This window comes from Phascolarctos cinereus, unplaced genomic scaffold (genome assembly GCF_003287225.1).
Source record: "Phascolarctos cinereus isolate Bilbo 61053 unplaced genomic scaffold, phaCin_HiC Scaffold_5;HRSCAF=322, whole genome shotgun sequence".
NCBI lineage: Eukaryota > Metazoa > Chordata > Mammalia > Diprotodontia > Phascolarctidae > Phascolarctos > Phascolarctos cinereus.
In genome coordinates, this window is record NW_027555958.1 from 466,105,366 (window position 1) to 466,111,634 (window position 6,269).

The 6,269-nt window shown below is 50.0% G+C and overlaps 1 protein-coding gene across 5 annotated transcripts in view; it reads right to left on the reverse strand.

Moving 5' to 3' along the window:
- The window catches only part of JAK1 (Janus kinase 1), a 142,985-nt gene extending 141,746 nt beyond the window's left edge, over positions 1 to 1,239 (reverse strand). For 4 of the 5 annotated variants that reach the window (XM_020993023.2, XM_078156688.1, XM_020993024.2 and 1 more), the window contains exon 1: positions 757 to 1,239. The gene's annotated coding sequence lies outside the window, so the exon portion shown is untranslated. Of the gene's footprint in view, positions 1 to 233; positions 249 to 756 lie in introns of those variants that run through there. The other variant, XM_078156687.1, reaches the window with a different exon arrangement.
- Between the last annotated feature and the right edge of the window lie 5,030 nt (positions 1,240 to 6,269).

The window sequence follows — 6,269 nt, forward strand, 5'->3', positions numbered from 1 at the left end:
CCCAGGCCCCCTGTTGGGGTGGGGGAGGGGTAGGTCAGCGTGGCACTTCTTCCTTGAGCAGCGAGAAGGGGGGGGACGCGTCTGAGCCCCTATTACTCAGTGCCCCGGGGAACAAGCCCCCCCCCGAGAGTCCTCAGGGGGTTTGGAGAGCAAAGACTCGATGATAGCTTGTAAGAGGGAGGAGTTAAAAATCTCTCTCACTCCCTCAATTCCCACCGCGATTCTGCTCCTACCTTGACCTCCGCGGGGTCCAGTTTGGAGCCCAGAAAAGAGAGAAGTGTCCTCGACCGCCCGCAGCCCCAGCACTGCCCCCCCCAACCCCGCCCCACTCTAGGGGCCGCACGCAGGATGTACTTGGCCGACATAAACAGGATGTCAGACGGCGCGTTCGGATCTTGTTTAGGAAAACTTTGTATTTTAATTGAACGACACAGAGCGGGGGGCGAGGGCGGTAAAGATAGAGGGCCCATAACTTTAGATCTGCCGCTATAAGCCGATCCCGGCTGGGGACCCCCGGGGCAGCGCTGACCGCCCTCCTCCCCAAAGCTGGAAATCCCCGATCCCGCCCGCTGCTGTCCCCAGCCCCCGGGTGGCCCTGGGGAGAGCCCAGCCCCCCTCCCCGGCGCGCCAGTAGAGGAGTGGAGAGGGCAGCTGTGGGAACTTTGCCCCCCCCCACCTCCGCCGCATCCTGCTGACCCCTATTTCCTGCCCCATCTGGCAGACCCCTGCCGCCCCCTCCCCCGCCTTGGCACTCACCACTTCCGCGTGCTGCTCCGGGCTCTACTGGCAGGCAGGCAGACAGGCAGCGCCAGGGCCCCCAGGCCCCGGGCCCAGTTCGGCTCGGCTCGCTAGGCAGCCAGGCCCGCGCTGCCACCCCGCATGGAGCAGAGCTGTACAGGCCGAGGGCGCGGCGGGCTGGGCGCAGGGCGCAGGCAGGACCGGGGGCACTAAGACTGCCGGAGAGACACGCTTACGGCCGGCAGCTCAGCCAGCCTGCTCGCTCAGTTCTCCCTCGGCTCGGCTCGGCTCAACTTTGGGGCAGCGACCTGGGCTGCTTCGGCAGTCCAGCCCCGCCTCCCCTGCCTGCTTCGGCTCCGCCTCTCCTTCTCCCTCCCCTGTCTGGGGAGGTGCGATTGCCGCCGCAGCTGCGGCCGCTTGGCTCGGCCTTCAGTGCCTCTGGGCGGTCCAGGGCGGTCCGACAGCTAGTCTTGACACCCCGCCCCTCCTCACCTCCGGTCAGCTGGGGCTGGGGCCGGGGCTGAGGCTGTGGTTGTGGCAATGGCCCTGAGAAGGGAGTGGAAAGGCCGCCGGAGCCCGCCCAGCCAGCCAGCTGACATCATCCGAGTGACAGCTCAAGCCGGGAAGGGAGATGAAGGTGGGGGAGGGGAGAGCAGCGGGACAGGGTTTGGGCACCGCCGCCACCTCCTCTCCCCTCCTCTGCCCTCCCCTGCCCTTCCGCACCCTCCACGCTAATTCACCAGCGATTTCTAGGTGAGAGGAGTGAGTGGGCAGCAGATTTATTCATCCAGGAGGCCCAAGGCGGGGGTGCTTAGGTAGGTGCCTAGCACACAGGGGGATGAAGTCACTCTTTGGGGACGCTCCTGCTCCCTCCACTCCTGGCGAATTGAACAGGGAAAAGGAGAAACGTTGGCTTTTTCTTCCTCTTCTTTCATAATCTGGAAAGAAAATGATTGAGAAGAAATGGCAGGAAACAGATAGGACCTAAGGCCTAAGACTATGTTGCCATAATAATAACTCATTGATTTAGATCCCTGAAGTTAATAAGAGCAGCAGGGTATAGGAAAAGGGCACGTCTTCAGGTCTCCTCCTGGAGACCTGTGTTCAAGTCCTCAGATATTCTGACTCTATGCATCTGGTACATGGGGAGACTCGGGTCTAGAAGGTACCTGCTAGTGCAATATCCTTATTCTTACAGAAGCAAACAAACAAACAAATAAATAAATAAATAAATGTGTCGGAGAGTGTATGTGACTTATCCAAGTACTCCCAGAAGCTCTTTAAGTTCTAAGGAAGTGACTGATAGGCATTGGTAGAGGGAATTCACTCACTGGAAGCTCGCTATACCAATGAGATATTCAGCGCTCCTCTCTGAAGTTTCCAAAGCTCTCTCCGCATGTGAACCAGGCTACGAGAATAAGAGAGAAGAGTGTTAGATTAGAACAGTTGAATTTAGTCTTGTTCTGTTGCTAATCAGCTTAGACCTCAGTTTCCCTAGTTGTAAAATAGGTTGAGCTAAATAATGTCTAAGGTCCCTTCCATCACTAACCATCTAGGCAGGTAAGGAGCTTGCTCTAACACTTTAGGGTCCACAAATGTATTTCTTAAAAACCAGTTGAGATAGGTAGTATTATGTTATTAATATAAATAAGGAAACTGAGGCCCAGGGAATCAGAGGGGTAAAACAAGTGGACCGTGGCACATAACTGTGATGTGTGAAAGGCTCAGGTCACCTGACTGCAAGTCTATCAGTCTCCTGACTAAACAAGGATGCCTTTTGCCCATGGGAGTTGGGGGACTTGCGATTTGCATAGCTGTGACTTGGGTCTCCTACCTTCAGTAACTACACATCGTAGCTCCATAACACTTTGTTCTGTGAGATCAGTAGTCAAAGTGTTTCTTTTTCTTATTGGAACCTTCCGTGTCATTGGAATAGGGAACTTCTAGCACGTAAGCTCACTCTCCAGATGCAGATTTGTGCACCTGCTCAGTCTCTCCCTTGTGACCTTCACAGACTACCTGGGGCCCTGAGACAGGGTAAGATTTACCCAGAGTGCCCACAGACAGTGTGCCTAAGGGGCAGGTGTCTTAGGCTTCCTAACTCTGAGGCCGTCTCTCAGCCAAGGACATCAAAGTGTCTGGGTTAGCCATTCAGTGCCTCAGGCACCTCCACACTCTTACAACTGAGGCAAATTTCTTTTGTTCCTTTTCCTCCTGTATTCCCCAGTTGGGAGCATGTCTGCTCAGAGAGAACACACTTCAGAAACTCTCCGGGGAATAATTAAACCCAGGTTACTAAGCCTCCATTACCTCTCTGGAAGTCTTAGCCTGGCTCAGAGGTGGACAATGGATTCTCTAAGCCAGGACTGCAGAATGTACCGTGTCATAGGCCTGACCAAACTGACAACCTCTTCTGTATTGCCTGGACACAGCCTTCCTGCCAGCCCTCCTCGGACCAGCCTAGTAACTAGAGCCTTGTCTTCAGGGGAAGCTCCTCCCTAGGTGGGGCATTGGGCAATGCATTTAGGGACCGAAAGGATTCTCAAAATTCATTAGCCAAAGTGTAGAGCATTGTGATATGAGTAGGCAGGAGAACCCACAATGATGAATTAGTAAACCCTTGAAATTTAGAAGTGCTGAACCCAGTCCTGGGCAAGGCTTTGTGGAGGCATGAGCCAGGGTGCAATGTTTCATAAACAGTAAATAGTGGTGGGACCTGGGCAAGGCACTTTATCTGAAGAGGTGGAGCTGGCAAAGGACTGAGAACTAGGAAGACCTGGGCTTTAACCTTGCCTCTGACATGTAATAGATGGGTACCTGTAGGCAAGTCACAACCTTTCTCAGCCTCACTTTCCTGAGATAACATTTGTAAAGCATTCTGCAAACCCTAACATGTTAGCAAGAAAGAACATTCTACTACAGACTTCATAAACACTAAGCTGTGTGAAGCTAGATAGTCACACAAACTGAGTCTGCTTCGATTTCCTCATCTGCAAAATCAATCCATCAGTGATCATTTATTAAACACCTGCTATGTGCCAGACACTATGCTAAGAGATAGGGACACAAAAAGAAAATAGGAATAATATTAGCATCGACCTCCCTGGGTTGTTGTGGGCATCAAACAAGATAATTTACACACTGCTCTGCCAACCTTCAAGGCTGCAGCAGTGAGAGTAATTGTTACTGCTCTATCTGAGCCACCCAGTTACCTGCCTCACAGAAGCTGAGCCGGAGGGACCTTGGGGGCTCTCCTTTCCCAAAGATCAGATGATAATATTTGTATATCACTCAGCACAGTGCTGGGCTCATAGTAAGTGCTTAATAAATGCTTATTCCCTTCCCACTTCCCCTCCCACTTTGCTTCCCCCTCATAGAACCTCAACATTCCTTCAAAGGACAGTTCAAATGCCACCTCCTAGTCAAGGCTTTTCTTGACTCTCCCCTCCCCCCCCCCCCCCCGTGCTCTCCCCTTGCCACCAAATTACATTTACTCGGCAGATATTCTCTGTATGTTTCCCTATGCAATCTTGTTTTTCTCCCGGTAACATGTAAGCTCCCTGAGGACAAGCATCATTTTCATTTTGTCTTTGTATTCCCAGCTCCTGGCACATGTTTTATCAGTGAAAATAACATTTAAAGAGATACATTAGCACATGCTTTGTCCCTGTGGCATAGTGGCTGGCATGCTGGACCTGGAATCAGAAGGATATTAGTTCAAATCCTGCCTGAAACACTTAGCAGCTGTGTGACACTGGGTGAGTCATTTAATCTCTATCAGCCTCAATTTCTTCTTCAATAAAATGGAGATAATTATAGCACCTGCCTCCCAGGCTCATTATGAAAATCAAATGAGATTACTTATGTAAAGTGCTTCGCAAACTTGAAAGTGCTCTACACTACTTCATGCTATTCAAAGGGAAAGACCACAGTTCCTTACTATTTGACTTGCCCCTGAAACCTCCTTTCCGTGTTGTCTGCCCTTTTTAGAATGTGAGCTCCTCGAGAGGGGGCCTGTCTTTGGGTGTGTGTGTGTGTGTGTGTGTGTGTGTGTGTGTGTGTGTGTGTGTGTGTGAGTGAGTGAGTGTGTGTGTGTGAGTGTGTTGAGTGAGTGTGGGGGGTGAGTGTGAGTGTGTGTGAGTGTGTGGGTGTGTGTGGGTGTGTGGGTGTTAATCTCCAGGGCTTAGCACATGACAGTCATTCAGTCAGGTTTGTTTTTTGTCGTTGTTGTTTGTTTGCTTTCAGTCACGTCCAACTATTGCTGACCCCATGTGGGGTTTTCTTGGCAAAGATGCTGGAGAGGTTTATCATTTCCTCCCCCTGCTCATTTTACAGATGAGGAAAGTGAGGCAAATAGGGTTAAGTGCCTTGCCCAAGGTCACACAGCTAGTAAGTGTCTGAGGTCAGATTTGAACTCAAGAAGATGAGTCTCTTGACTTCAGACCTGGTGCCGTACTTACTTCACCATCTAGCTGCAAGCACTGCTTATTAAATGCCCTTTCATTTATTCATTCATTATTATCAAAGCTTCCCCCTCCCGCCTACTTTCCCCCTACTCAGTTTAAGCAGGAAAAGTGACTTTTAAAAACCCAATTATTAGGGAGCCCAGGACTCTCCACTGTAATTGGTTAAGTTTTTAAATGTACATTCAGAATCAACTGCAGCATTAGTTAGAGAAAGGGGAAGATGCTTGGGAGCACAGTATCTCTCATACCTCTGCTAGATGCTCTTGCAAGGTAATAGGCATTATAGAGACTTCAGCTCTTATCTCCCAAAACAGACTGCAAGCTCCCTGAGGGCAAGGACTGAATCTTATTCATCTTTGTATCTCCACCAGGGCTGGCACAGGGCCTAGCCAAAATAGAAAATTCTGCTTCAGACATTTACTTAGCTTGTGTGAACCTGGGTAATCACATAACCTTTGTCTCCTTCAGTTTTCTCATCTGTAAAATCAGAGAACATAGGACAGCTTGAATGGACAGCCTGGTATTTGGGAGATATTTCTCTGATTTCCATGTTTTAGTGATGTCTCTTCTTTTTTCAGGGCCCTATCTTTTTTTTTTTTAATAAATCCCTCTGCTACTCAGTGAGCCATCCCTTATCATAAAGAATAAGAAATAAAGAGCAAAAAAAGGAGTTTCATAAAAACTAACCAAGATATCAACTGGGTCTGACAGGGCATGGAACATTCCACACCCAGAATCCCATAGCTCTGCAAAGGAGGGAGAGAGGTGCTTTGTCTTATTTCCCCCAAGAGGCAGGACTTGGTTATTATAATTAAGCAACATCTGTGATCAAAAAATAATAATAATTGAGAAAGGGCTCTGGCGTCTTTGTCCCCTTACAGAGGACTTTTGGATGAGACAGAAGGAACAGCTGCTGGTGGATAGAGGACCCACATGGCTCATTTCTTAGTCTCTTACAGTTTGGAGGGCTTCAGTGGCCTGTGCAGAAGAAGCAGACTGGCCAGTGATGCTAAAAGTAAGAAGCCTTTCTTTGGTACACTTTATTCATACAGGGGGCTCGAGGCT